We start from the raw sequence: 13,742 nt of genomic DNA, 5'->3' as shown, positions 1-13,742 counted from the left end.
TTCTGATTGACTGCCACATGGGTCACATGATCAGAAGTGGGCATAGCCACCTGTCAAAAATATGCAAATTAGCTTTAACAAATGTCGGTGAACCTAACTACTTACAATATATAGCACTAAATGAAAATATAGATATAGAGACCTGCCAGAAGGAGGATTATCAATGGGATACTCTGACACCAGGGTACAAATTATACCACAATGATAGGACCACAATGATAGGATGGATCAGACTGGAGGAGGGATGATGATATATGTTAGAGGGCACTGAGTCAAACAGAATAAATATTCTGCAGGAAATGGATTGCAATGTAAAATTTGTATGGTTAAAAATTCCATTTGTGAAGAGAAAGGGATATTGCTATGCTATGATTCTGCTAGCAGGCAGGGGAATGTGTGGGACTCACTCCCGATTGGCTTGTCAGGGGCTGAGCTGACATCTGATGCAACAGACTTCAGAAGCCTGATCTACTTAAGCTTACCTTTCCCTACAACTCTTGCTTTAGCCGTTTCATTGCTTTGTTTGCTCAGCTGAAGCCAGCCTACAGCTGGTCTGCTTTCTGCTGCTCTAAGGTTGTGCTGTCTGTGGTAAGCTGGTGACTTGTATTGTTCCAGTTTGTTTGTTTAGTTTTTTTTCTCTCTCTCTCTCTGTTCCCTTTGTTGTGCTGAGCTGAACTATTGTGTAATCAGATGTACTATGCTGTCCTAATTTGATTGTCTCTGTTGTTATGTCCTTTAGATTGTAAGCTCTTTTGAGCAGGGACTGTCTCTCTTCATGTTTGACTGTACAGCGCTGCGTAAGTCTGGTAGCTCTTTAGAAATGTTGAGTAGTAGTAGTAGTACTGTTGCTCTACTCCCTGTGGTTCTTCCTCCATTTGGCAGTCCCCCCGTCCTTGTATATTGCTGCTGTTTGTTGGTTTTAGTTCTCTTGATTTGCTGAATCTGTCTCCTGTTTCCGGTGAGCAGTGGTCCTTTTCTGGTCTGTGTGTATCAAGGCAGCTTCCTCTGTTTGCTTACTCTTCCCTTTACCTTGTGTACGGTGTGGCACTGCCCTGTATATTCCTTTAGCTGTTCCATTTTCCTTTGTGTGTTGTGGAGCCAGCTTTGTGTATTCTTATAGGTAGTTTCCTTTTCTTTTGTGCGCTATATGGTACAGCCTAGGGTGTTCCTTGTAGGGTTTCCTGTATCTTTGTATGCTGTCAGGTGCAACCTAGTTCCCTTGAGTGCTGCGGGGCACAGCCTAGTGTATTCCTTTGAGTGGCTTCCCTTTCCCTGAGTGCTGAATGGTCCAGCCTAGAGTGTATTCCTATAGTTGGCTCCCTTTTTCCCTTGAGTGCTGAATGGTTCAGCCTAGAGTGTATTCCTATAGTTGGTTCCCTTTTTCCCTTGAGCGCTATAGCCTAGAGTGTCCCCTTCTGGGGCTTCCTGTATTCTTGATCGCCCTGTGGCACAGATTTGTGTATACCTTTAGAGGCTTCTGTCTCTCACCCTTTCCCTTGGGTCTCTACCCTGCACTGTGTGCGCTGCTTGTGTTCCGGTCCCTTGGGGGACCCTTTGTTGTTTTTTCTCCCTTCCCAGGGTGTGACTGGGTTCCAGATCGGCCGTGAGGCCCGCCTAAATGCTCTATCTCCCACTTTCTGGTGGTGTCTGTTGGCTGTTGTGTGTGTGCAGGACTTGGTGGCTGGGGTGGTGCATAGGGCCTGTTCAGTCTACCCTAGACCTTGGCCAAAATCCTATACTAGGCCTTGGCCTGTGCTCAAGGGCTCACGTCCAGAATAACATGCTATCCACCTGGTCAGAATGAACAGACAAATGATGAAATGTTTACAGAAATTATGAAAGCTAACAAATTTGGCCACACTAACTCGTAACTAACTCGTTAGTCTCACTTGCACACACAAGGAGTACTCAGGCTGCATATACTGTAGCAGGACATGTTTATCCACTCCTACGCTAGCTGAGATAACATTTAACCATTTCTCTGACCTCATCTGCAACTTTCTTTAAATCAATCACCTTACTTTCTAACTCTTCCTACTTTCTTACCCTTCTATATGTTACATCTATGTTTTCCCCTTTGCTATCACCTATAATGTTCTATTACATATTGTGTTGACATTGTAAATAGTATACCATGCCATACTTGGTATTGTTTTTGAATATTTTTACTGCTGTAATTGTCTATTGCTCATGCTTGAGCTATTCTTACTGTACACTGCCTTGAGTGAATTCCTTCAAAAAAGGCGGTAAATAAATCCTAATAAATAAATTAAATAATACATAAACTTTAATGAGTGATTTCAATTACCCCAGTATTGCATGGATAAATACACATGTAAAAGTGTTAGGGAGGTAAAGCTCCTAGATGAAATAAATGATTGCTTCATGGGGCAGCTGGTTCAGGAACCAACAAGAGGGGGAGTAATTTTAGATCTAGTCCTTAGTGAAATGCAGGACTTGGTGTGAGAGGTAATAGTATTGAGGTCACTTGGCAATAGTGATTATAACTGGAGTGAAGACACTAAGGGGGTCTTTTACTAAAGCTTAGCTTGAGTTATCTGCAGCAGAGCCCATTTTATTCCTATGGGCCCTGCTGCAGATAACTTGAACTAAGCATTAGTAAAAGACCCCCTTAGGAAATCAACTGTATTGGCATTTAACTTTTGAAAGAGAAACTATGATAAAAAAATTTTTATTTTTTGTTATATTTGTACCCCGCGCTTTCCCACTCATGGCAGGCTCAATGCGGCTTACATGGGGCAATGGAGGGTTAAGTGACTTGCCCAGAGTCACAAGGAGCTGCCTGTGCCTGAAGAGGGAATTGAACTCAGTTCCTCAGGACCAAAGTCCACCACCCTAACCACTAGGCCACTCCTCCAATGAAGAAAATGATTTATAAAGCTAAGGGGTTTAGGAGTTTAAATTATTTATTTATTGGGATTTATTAACCGCCTTTATGAACAGATTCACCCAAGGTGGTGTACAGTAGATCCAATTTTATAACTTACAACTGTGTTAATAACAATAATAAAATGAACAAATATAAATGAGGTAAACTTGGAAATATTTCAGTACAATGCAAACAATACCATAATAGATAGCACGGAAGAATATACAAATAACATAGATATAATATGATGTCAGCATAATGAAATTAGTCATTTGTATCTTATGTAAGCCGCGTTGAGCCTGCCATGAGTGGGAAAGCGCGGGGTACAAATGTAACAAAAATAAATAAATAAATAAATCATTAAAACTGTATATAGTACTGGAAGACTGGAGGGTAGCTAACATAACACTAATTCTAAAAAGAGTTCCAGGTTGATCTGGGAAAGTACAGACTGGTGAGCCTGACGTCAGTGCCAGGCAATATGGGAAAGATTATTATAAAGAACAAAATATTATTGAACACATACATAGAGGTCTTGCCACACCAATCTGCTACATTTTGTTGAAGGCCTGAATAAACATGTGGATGTTAATGTGAAGCAACGTATTGTATTTTTGGTGTATAATGATTATAAATAACATTTAAATCTTCCCTTGTGTGATACAATTTTTATTATTTTTTATGAACATATATTTTCACCCTTACATATTTTAAGAGTGAATATTTTTCACTGGCATGAATTATTTTACTCAGAGTTTTTTGTTTTATTGAAAAGAAAAATGGCCTATATTGAAATACCTCACATGAAAACATGTTAAACAACTTTTTTGCTAGTGAAGTTCTTATACTGAGGCCCTGGGCTGCTTCAGGCAGCTTGCAGCATTACAGGTACAGTGATGTGAACCACAACACTCACCCTGGAGCAGACTTCCTGTTTACAGTGCAGAGAATGTGAGAGACGTGCAGGCCGAAGGAGTCATGATGGCAGTAAAATCACAGCCAGAGGCTGCCAGCAGTGGAAAATCACAGGGGAAAAAATAATTTATTAATGTCAAGGACAAAGATTATACCATAGAAAGTAAGAGATCATTCACCTGTTGAGAAAGGGAGCCCTGCCTGCCCTAGTCCCTTTTGGCACATATGCAGTTTAAGCTTAGCTAGAGGAGGACGCACTCAGGAAAACTTAGGCGCCCCATTCGATTATGCCCCTCTTTGTATATCTAGACTGTTGAATGTATTTAATGTAATTGGTCATCAATCAAAAAGTAGAATCATAAATCTGGCCTTGAAGATTAGCACAATTAATTTTGGATCATTCAGCTGCAAATTAAAATGATTACGACTCTATCTCTGTTCATTCCGATTTATATGTCATTCCTGGGAAATAATTAGCAAGATCTTCCAACTTAACCATTCCCACCTTTTATGAATCTAGCTGTGTCCAGTAGCTGATCACTTAAATGTGACTTGTGGCATTGTGATAGCAAAGGATCAGGCGTGGCTGTTAACAACGGCAGTATAAAGGTAGTGCACAAGCTACAGTGATGGATCAAATTTGAAAACCAAAGGACGGGCAGCTCTCTGTCTCACTGGATCCTTGTCAGAAGTCAATAATAAAACATGTATTTATTTTCAGCACTTGATAAGTGATCCCTAAGGTGACTATGCAATTTATAGGTACTTTGCACTGTTCCTAATGGGCTCACAATCTAAGTTATATATTGCACCACTCCAAGCAGCAGGAATCACTGTATGCCTGCTTCTGCTCCGGCCCATGGACTCAAACCAGCTATTCTTTCACAGAAGCTACCTGAGATTTTAACTTACGGCCTTGAATTTAAAAGCTCTGTAATGTAGTAACCATTCTCCTGTGTCATCCAGTCCCCACAAGACGAGGCCATGAAACACAAACCTAAATATAAACACAACACGATGTATCACACACATGGATGACATAACTGAGGACAGTTTGTTGTCTGTTGGTCTAGATTTCACCAGATAAATATCTACCGTACATTTAGCAGGCCAGGCACCCACACATTTACACAGTCATGTGCACTTTCAGGATGTCCCATCCTGCCTTCAAATGCACTCAGTGCCAGACTGGTTTCTGCTTGACCAAACCTCTCCTCCCTTAGTTATGTAAACAGGTCAGATATTGCCTGCATTCACATTTGGTTAAGCATTACAGTTTTTTTGTGGAACTGAACATGCTGACAGTTCCTGGCTATTGGCTTTTTTTTTTTTCCACAGAGTGTTTGGTGGTTGGTTGTTTTTCGTTTTGGTTTGGTTTGTTTTTTTTTTTGCAAACTCACTTATGTCCTGATCAGAGCATGCAAAAGTCTCAGTTCCAGTTCACTCTGACAGACAGTCGACAAAAGCACAATCAGGCATTCTTCTCAAATTCCATGCTGACTGCCTCCATGGATTTTTAAATAAAGCTCTTTTTGTTTTTAAAGCAATGTCTACTTTCCCCAAACACTACATTCAAGTTCCCAGCCCAGGACTGAGAGACATAAACCATCTCATGAAGTACAGGAAATGGTTTCCTTAGCAACCAAGACTATAAGCAGTCAGTCAGAAGTTAACTTCCTCCTTACTTGCTGTCCCATGTATTTACCAGACAGATCCAGTGTTTCTGTTCTTTAGTAAGAGAAACTAGAATTTTAATAATTGAAGTTCCAACTTCTGCATTCTTAGCTCTTTTTTGGCTTACATAATTTTGGAGTTTGAAATCCCCTATATAACTTTTTATGTGCACATAGTTTTGTGTATTTAGCAGTTCTCCTTGCTATAATTAACAAAGTTGGAGACCAGATGAAAAGGTCTGGAAAATTTGGAACAAAAAGCAAAACAAGCTTGCAGGTCAGTTTGCGTTCAGCTCATCTTTTGCCTAAGGCTTTAATTGTTTGCTACTCGAAAGTGAAAATTTCCACACAAAATTGCATAAGCAAATGTTTATGTAATAGGCACTGCAGGGGTTTGCCCTTCTACATTAAATGTAGGGATGGGGTAAGATTTGCACGGTGCTTTTCATGCACGTTTTCCCTTACGCTTTATTTTCTGCAAAATATTTTCCCCTTCTAGTAGTTGTAGATAATTAAACCCTTTAGCAAAAGACTTGAAGTGATATATAACAGATGTTGTCTGAAAGTAGATCACTGGTGAAGTGATCATGGTTCATGTGTCCAAGTATGGCACCAAACAGAATGGAACTTCAGGACTCTGGAAAACTTGTGAAAGTCTTTTCCAAGCATGTGTGGGACTTTCTGTTTAATTTCTGGCTAGCAATACTAAGAGAGGGAACATAAAAATAGCCATAGTAGGTCAGACCAATGGTCCATCTAGCCCAGCATCCTGTTTCCAGCAGTAGCAAGCACAGATCAAAAGTACCTGGCAGAAACCCAAATAATAGAAGCATTCCATGCTACCAATCCTAGGGCAAGCAGTGGCTTTCCCCATTTACATCTCAATAGTAGACTATAGACTTTTCCTCCAGGAACTTGTCCAAAGCTCTTTTAAACCCAGTTGTGCTAACCGCTGATACCACATCTTCCAACAATGAGTTCCAGAACATAACTATTCATTGAGTGAAAAAATATTTTCTCTTGTTTTAAAAGTATTTCCATATAACTTCATTGAGTGATCCCTATCTTTGTACTTTTTGAAAGAGTAAAAAGTGATTCATTTCTACTCGTTCTACACCACTCAGGATTTTGTAGATCTAAATTATAGCTCCCCTCAGCCATCTCTTTTCTAAGCTGAAGAGCCCTAGCCACTTTAGCCTTTCCTCATATGAGAGGAGTTCCATTCCTTTTTTCATTTTGGTCGCTCAGCTTTGGACCTTTTCTAATTCCGCTATATCTTTTTTGAAATACGGCGACCAGAACTGAATGCAATACTAAAGGTGAGGCCAACCATGTAGTGATACAGAGGCATTATGGTATTCTTGGTCTTATTTACTATCCCTTTCTTAATCATTTCAAGCATCCGCCTCCACACACTGGGCAGAACATCTCAGCATATTGTCTACAACGACATCTAGATCTTTTTCTTGATTGCTGACCCCCAAGGTGGACCCTAAGATCAGGTAACTATGATTCAGATTATTCTTCCTAATGTGCATCACTTTGCATTTGTCCACATTAAATTTCATCTGCCATTTGGATGCCCAGTCTTCCAATTTCCAAAGGTCTTTCTGCAATTTTTCACAGTCTGCATGTGTTTTAACAAACTTGAATAGCTTTGTGTCATCTGCAAATTTAATCACCTCACTTGTTGTTCCTATTTCCAGATCATTTATAAATATGTTAAATAGCACTGGTCCCAGTTCAGGTCCCTGCAGCACTTCATTATTCACCCTCCTCCATTGAGAGAAATGGCCATTTAATCCTACGCTCTGTTTTCTGTCCAATAACCAATTCCTAATCCACAATAGAACAATGCCTCCTATCCCATGACTCTTTAATTTTCCCAGGAGTCTCTCATAAGGAAATTTGCTAAAAGCATTCTAAAAACCTAAACAGTAGGTTTAGGATCAAGTTCTGCAGGATCAAACAGACTTTGATCCTAAAGAACTGGGTTCAATTCCAACTGCAGCTCCTTATGACTTTAGGTAAGTCACTTAACCCTCCATTGCTCCAGGTGCAAAATAAGTACCTGTATATGATAGGTGCACTGCATTGATTGTAACCACAGAAAGGCAGCATATCAAGTCCCAAGGAAAAAAAAACAGCTCATGTTTATTCATGCCTTCAAAGAAATGAAGCAAATTGGTGAGAGAACACTTGCCTCACCAATTTGCTTAATTTCTTTGAAGGCATGAATAAACATGAGCTGTTTTTTTTCCCTTGGGACTTGATATGCTGCCTTTCTGTGGTTACAATTGGCTGAACCCATGCTGACCCAGTCCCATTAAATCATATTTGTCTTTGTTATTCTTTATAATAGTTTCCAGTATTTTGCCTGGCACTAAAGTCAGGCTTACAAGTCTGTAATTTCCTTGGAACCCTTTTTAAAAATTGGTGTTACATTGGCCACCCTCCAATCTTCAGGTACTACAGATGATTTTAACGACAGGTTACAGATCACTAACAGCAGATCACGAATTTCATGTTCAAGTTCTTTCAGTATCCTGGGGTGTATACCATCTGGTCCAGGTGATTTATCTCTCTTTAACTTGTCAAGTTGGCTCAATATGTCTTCCAGGTTCACCAAGATTTATTTCAGTTCTTCTACATCGTCACCCTTGAAAATTATTTTCTTGTACAGGTAGATCTCTTATATCTTCTTCCATTAAGACTGAAGCAAAGAACAGCATTGATCACTGAATTGACAGTCCCAATCAAGTGGAGAGAGAAAAAAGATTCCTAAATACCAATAAATGCAGTCAGAGACTAAGAAAACATGGCAAAAAGATACATGAATATTTCCCATTAAGTACATAAGTATTGTCACACTGGAACGGACCAAAGATCCATCAAGCCCTGCATCCTGTTTCCAACAGTGTCCAATACAGGTTACAAATACCTGGCAAGATCCTGAAAAAGTTCAGTACATTTTATGTTGCTTATCCCAGAAATAAGCAGTGGATTTTCCCCAAGTCAATTTAATAATGGTCTATGGACTTTTCCTTTAGGAAGCCGTCCAGACACAGGCTTGATTCAAAAGAATTTTCAAGCACACCTGGATAGGTTGCCTAAACACATTACATCTTATGAACTCTAGAAAGAAGCTTTTTTGGCATGGTGCACGCATTAGCAATAAATTTGAGAGATTAAGATACTGACATGGTATATGCTGAACCTGTTCCATGAGAGCAGCAGCATAGCTGAGCTCCTTTAATTTTTGAAATTGCTGGCTCCTTTGCTATACACCGCTAGTCCCTGACACAGATCTCGAAATGCTGGCCACCGTCAGACAAGCAGTGGCAGCTATAAATCTTTAAGCTAAGTACTTCTATTTTTGACATTATAGAGGAGCTTTTCTTAATAGTACACAGAAATTTTGTAAATAGAGCTAAAGGAGATTTTTTATGCCGATGATAGAGAAACAGTACTTTAACAGACCGTAGCTTTTCAAGCAGGTCTGGATCTACTGAGGCTATTTCCTCCTTATATCAGGGTATAACGCTGTTGTTTTGATAAGTGTGAGGATCCTTTTGGACTGTTCAAGTACTCCACTTCCTTCTTTTGTTGATTAGTGAGAACATATGCAAAACTAACCCATTTAGAGAGATTGCCCCCAAATTATTTGACCAAGTGAAAGACATCCACATTTTTACAAAGTTGGATCTGATTAGAATTATGGAATGAGGCAGATGAAAGACAGCTTTAATACTGGGACAAGCAGTGTGAATAACTGGTGATGCTCTTTGAGCTATGTAATGCCCCCACTGTCTTCCAAAATTCAACAATGACAACTTCAGAGATATGTTATGGAGACATGCTGTATATCTGGTTGACATTGTTGTCTTCTCTCCCATTCTTTACCTTCACAGATAACACGTCAAAAAGATTCTACAATGATTTTGAGATAATCTCTATAAGCAAAGCTTTAAAAACTACCAGTTTGATGTCACCAGGATAACCTTCTTGAGATAAATTCACTAATGAAACAGCGAGCTACTTGCAATTAAGTGGACATTTGAAGAATAGCAGCATCTCCTGCAAGGCATGCAACATCTGTAATGGTATTTACAGATCACAAAAAACTAGAATACATACAATCTGTGTAATGCTAAGTTCTCACCAGGCTAGGTGGACATTATTCTTCTCTAGGTTTAATTTTGTAATACGTATTGCACAGACTTTAAGAATGGCAAAGCAGGTGCCTTCTTCAGGAGTTTTGCCATAAGTATTTCAGAGATGCGTAACCAGGATCCAATTACACCCAAGACCCAGATTGTGGCCATGTTGACTACGGAACGTATTACTAAATTACAGCAGGTGCAGACTGCGGCATTCAGTAGCATACTGACTCATTGTCTTTTTGTGCCCAACACCCTGCATCAAGCAATACTGTTCTGAAATACATGATAGTAAACAGGTGTAACACCCTGGGATCTAGAAAACTATTCACCCATTAAATCATTCCATTTGGTGACCCTCTATGGAAAAGGATATAAGTATTACATATCCTATTGCACCATCTATGCACAAGTCAAAATTTCTCAGGCCCAGATACAAGGGTAGCTTCGATCTCTGCCTGTACCCTCATATATGGTCCCACATTGCTATGAATTTTATCATGGCATACTCTCATTGAAAGACACTATCTGGTAGTGGTAGATAGATTTAGCAAGATGGCTATTTAATACGCCTACTGAAACTGTTCATACATACCTAGTTAGTTACCCTCTTCTTGGAGCATATTTTCCATTTGCATGGGATATCTAAGGATGTATGTGGTTGTCCATGGAGACCAATTTGTCTTCAAATTCTAGAAGGCCTTCTGTAAACAGTTAGGAGTTAAACTGTCATTTTCAGCAACATACCATCTGCAGTCTAACAGTAATACTGAAAGGACTAACCAGATCTTGAAACAGCTCCTTCGCTGCTATATTTCCAATCGCCAGGACAAGTGCACAGAATTACTACCATGGGCTGCGCTTGCACAAAATAATGTGTCCCATTCATTCATCAATTCTACCCTATTTCATTGTGTGTACAAAAGATATCCTAGGGCCTTCATTCACTCCCCTTTCACTATGGTTGTGTCATGGTTGGTTGCAGGAGATGTGGCAACTTAGGATGTGGCTACTATGTTTGCAAAGCTACATTCATCCTGTCCCCTAAAATTGGCATTGTATGAGTACTGCCACCTTTTTTCCTGGGAAATAAAAATCCCCCAGAGTGCCCCAGCACTACCCAGATAGTGCCAGAATGGTTAGAAAGGATTTTCAGCAACATTATCTGGATAATGCCACTGAAAATCTGGGTATGGCCCTGGCAAGCAGGACTTATTGAGGTAGAAGCAGCTCCTTCCCAGATAAGTCCTGTTGAATATTAGTCCCTAAGCCTTTTTTTCTTTCATTTGTTGCGCCAACAGTAAGTAATGTAAACAATGGCCTATTATCCTGTTAATCAATGATTGACGTACTTCTTACAGTCACTGTATCATGGAAAATGATTAGAAAATGACAACCTGCCCAGCCTGCCAAGCACTAATTAGCAAATCTAAGTGCTCATGTGATAGCAAATAATATTTACTGTTTGGTACTTGTGAGAAACCAGGGTTATATTCCCAAGAAGGGTGACAGGGGGTACTGGAAAAGTGACCTATACAGCAGGGAGGCATGTCCACGAACTGGTGGTAAATGAGGGAGTCACCCTGAGTTAAAGGGGAAGTCCAAACATTGAGACTGAGTTTACAGGCTGCCATAGAGGAGCCTTGTCTTTGGGCCTTTCTCAGAAGCAAAGTGCTAGTGAGCCCTGGCTGAGGGCTTGTGATGATGGACAGGAGCTACAAGAGGGCCCTCAGCACATGAGAGTACCCCTGGGGGATTACACACTGCAGTTCACCTGTTTGAGATAAATTGATAAAAGTTGTTAGAGGTGAATATTTTGACCACCTAGGAAGTATAATAATTCTCCCTTTCTATTGTATCTTAGATTAATTAAAATGATTATTATTATGTTTTTAATTATGTTTATTAGAGCACTTGATATACCACCATTTCTGGCTTACAGGTCAAAGCAGTTAACAATAACTAATTCTTTAAGATAGAAAAAGAATGCCATTAAAAACAGGAAATAACTCTTGTTTTAATATTAATTATATTTTATTATTGTCGTAACATAGGTATCCTCTCATTTCACGCCCTTCCCTCTTCTTACTAAGTATCTAGAATTTGTGCATCGCTTTGATAATTGTTTTATTTGCAGTATATTAAATAAACCTGAAATGTTAAATAGTTCTGGAGACCTATGTAGCTCTATATGTATAATCTAGTTCTATATGCTTGATCAGATGATGTAGTCCCTATAGTAGACTACAGGTGAAAGCGTTCAAAAAAAAGCAAAGGTAACCAAGTCCTCAATGTGGCAGCTATAATTTGTTTTAGCAAAAACCTCAAATCAATTCAGACAGCTCCAAGAGCTGGGATTTCAACCTGTCTGACTTTTATTCTTAAGCAAAATATTTACAAGCTGTTCTACAAGCACAAATTTCAGTAGACAGGCACCTTTCCTTCCATTGCAGCTTTAAGTTGTTTGGGATAGAGGATCCCAGTCTAATAGACTGATCATTTACATCTTACTCAAACTTCAGATATGCTATTCAGAGTAAAGCACCAGGTTTTGATAGTTTGTGGCGTCTCCCCAGCCTACCCAAGGAAAGGATCTTCTGACTCATCTTGTATGAATACCTACCTTTCTTAGAAGATTAAAGGGTTGCCAGAGTTTGTCAGGGCTAAAACCTTTGACTGTCATTACTTCTCACAAGTTTTAATCCTGTGCTAATTTAACCCCTTTAGTTTCTGTTATCAAGTATCCAATGTATACAGGCATATTTCTTCATGTACAGTAACTGTAATTGCATATATACCAAAGATATTCTCTTTACATATCCAAGGGAAAGGTTCCTTGTGTGGATGAGATTGTCGCTTACCTGTGAGTGTACCAGGAGGACTTTTAATTGAATCAGGCAATCTAAAGTCAAAAACGAATTTAAAAACTTGAAATTTATAAAGTAAGATAAAGAGAACTGTAGCAGATCAATGGCAATGTATATGATTCTTGTTATATTTTTTAATGATTTTTATCTCCAGTTCAAGGAGAATATTAGGAAGAGTTGACTACAAACATGTGTTTTGAACATGCTCAGTGTGCCAGCTCTGAAGAAAAGATAGTGTGGTACAGGGCTGAGAAACAGGCTCCCATCGCTCTTCCCAATCAATTCCTTCACTTGGTTGGTTGGCTGGTTCCTTCACTGTTGGTAAGTGCTTGAAATAACTGAGTTTATTATGTAGTATCACCCATGATGTAGAAATCCATTTTGAGTTCATGCGAAGGCATTACTTGCCCATGATAATAACTGATAGCCCTTCCTCTGACCCTCCACCAACCCCGAATGCACCATGAGAAAACCCTCACTCATTAGCTTTCAAACCCACTTACTGGAGTGGTAAATATTCTTACTCTGTGGAATGGACCATTCTTGGCATCTCTGGAAGAGAGTCCAGCCAAGAGAACTGCAGAGGAGAAGACTGCTTACAGAGCTGTAGGGAGGCAGCTATACAGCCAAGAATGAGAGCCCACTGAGAGAGTGCCCAGTGCAGAGCAGATCCTCAAAAGACCAGAGGGGCAAGTCTAAGTACTTTAAGAAATTGTGGGAGTGCCACTGCTGATTGTCTGTGTGGGTCTGAAGACTGGAATAGGGAGCTGGAGAGACAGAGGTTGCCTGCTCAAGTTGAACACAGAGGAAAAAGTGCAGCCAGAAAATCATTGAAGTGGAGGAGTGGCCTAGTGGTTAGAGTGGTGGACTTTGGTCCTGGGGAACTGGGTTTGATTCCCACTGCAGGCACAGGCAGCTCCTTGTGACTCTGGGCAAGTCAATTAACCCTCTATTGCCCCAGGTACAAATAAGTACCTGTATATAATATGTAAGCCATATTGAACCTGCTATGAGTGGGAAAGCATGGGGTACAAATGTAATAAAAAAATAAATTGTTAGTGTAAAGCCAGCCCATCCAGAGAGAGTACTCAGATCCAGTTCCCTGAGATTGCCAGTCCTGCCACAGCTTCTGTACAAGTAAATGCTCTGCTCATATGAAAGTGTTTGGCAAGGGTACAAGTTAATTTTTCCCTTGTGTTTAGATCAGGGGTTCTCAACCCAGTCCTTGGGGCATACC

At 39.9% G+C, this 13,742-nt stretch overlaps 1 long non-coding RNA gene across 1 annotated transcript in view; it reads left to right on the top strand.

The window, feature by feature from the left end:
* The window catches only part of LOC115472310, a 59,051-nt gene extending 46,214 nt beyond the window's left edge, over positions 1-12,837 (top strand). Inside the window, exon 3 of the long non-coding RNA XR_003942501.1 lies at positions 12,660-12,837. This is a non-coding gene — a long non-coding RNA (uncharacterized LOC115472310). The remainder of the gene's footprint in view (positions 1-12,659) is intronic.
* The last annotated feature ends 905 nt before the right edge of the window (positions 12,838-13,742 follow it).

Source organism: Microcaecilia unicolor, chromosome 6 (genome assembly GCF_901765095.1).
Source record: "Microcaecilia unicolor chromosome 6, aMicUni1.1, whole genome shotgun sequence".
NCBI classification, from domain to species: Eukaryota; Metazoa; Chordata; class Amphibia; order Gymnophiona; family Siphonopidae; genus Microcaecilia; species Microcaecilia unicolor.
This window is presented reverse-complemented; position numbering and strand designations above follow the sequence as displayed.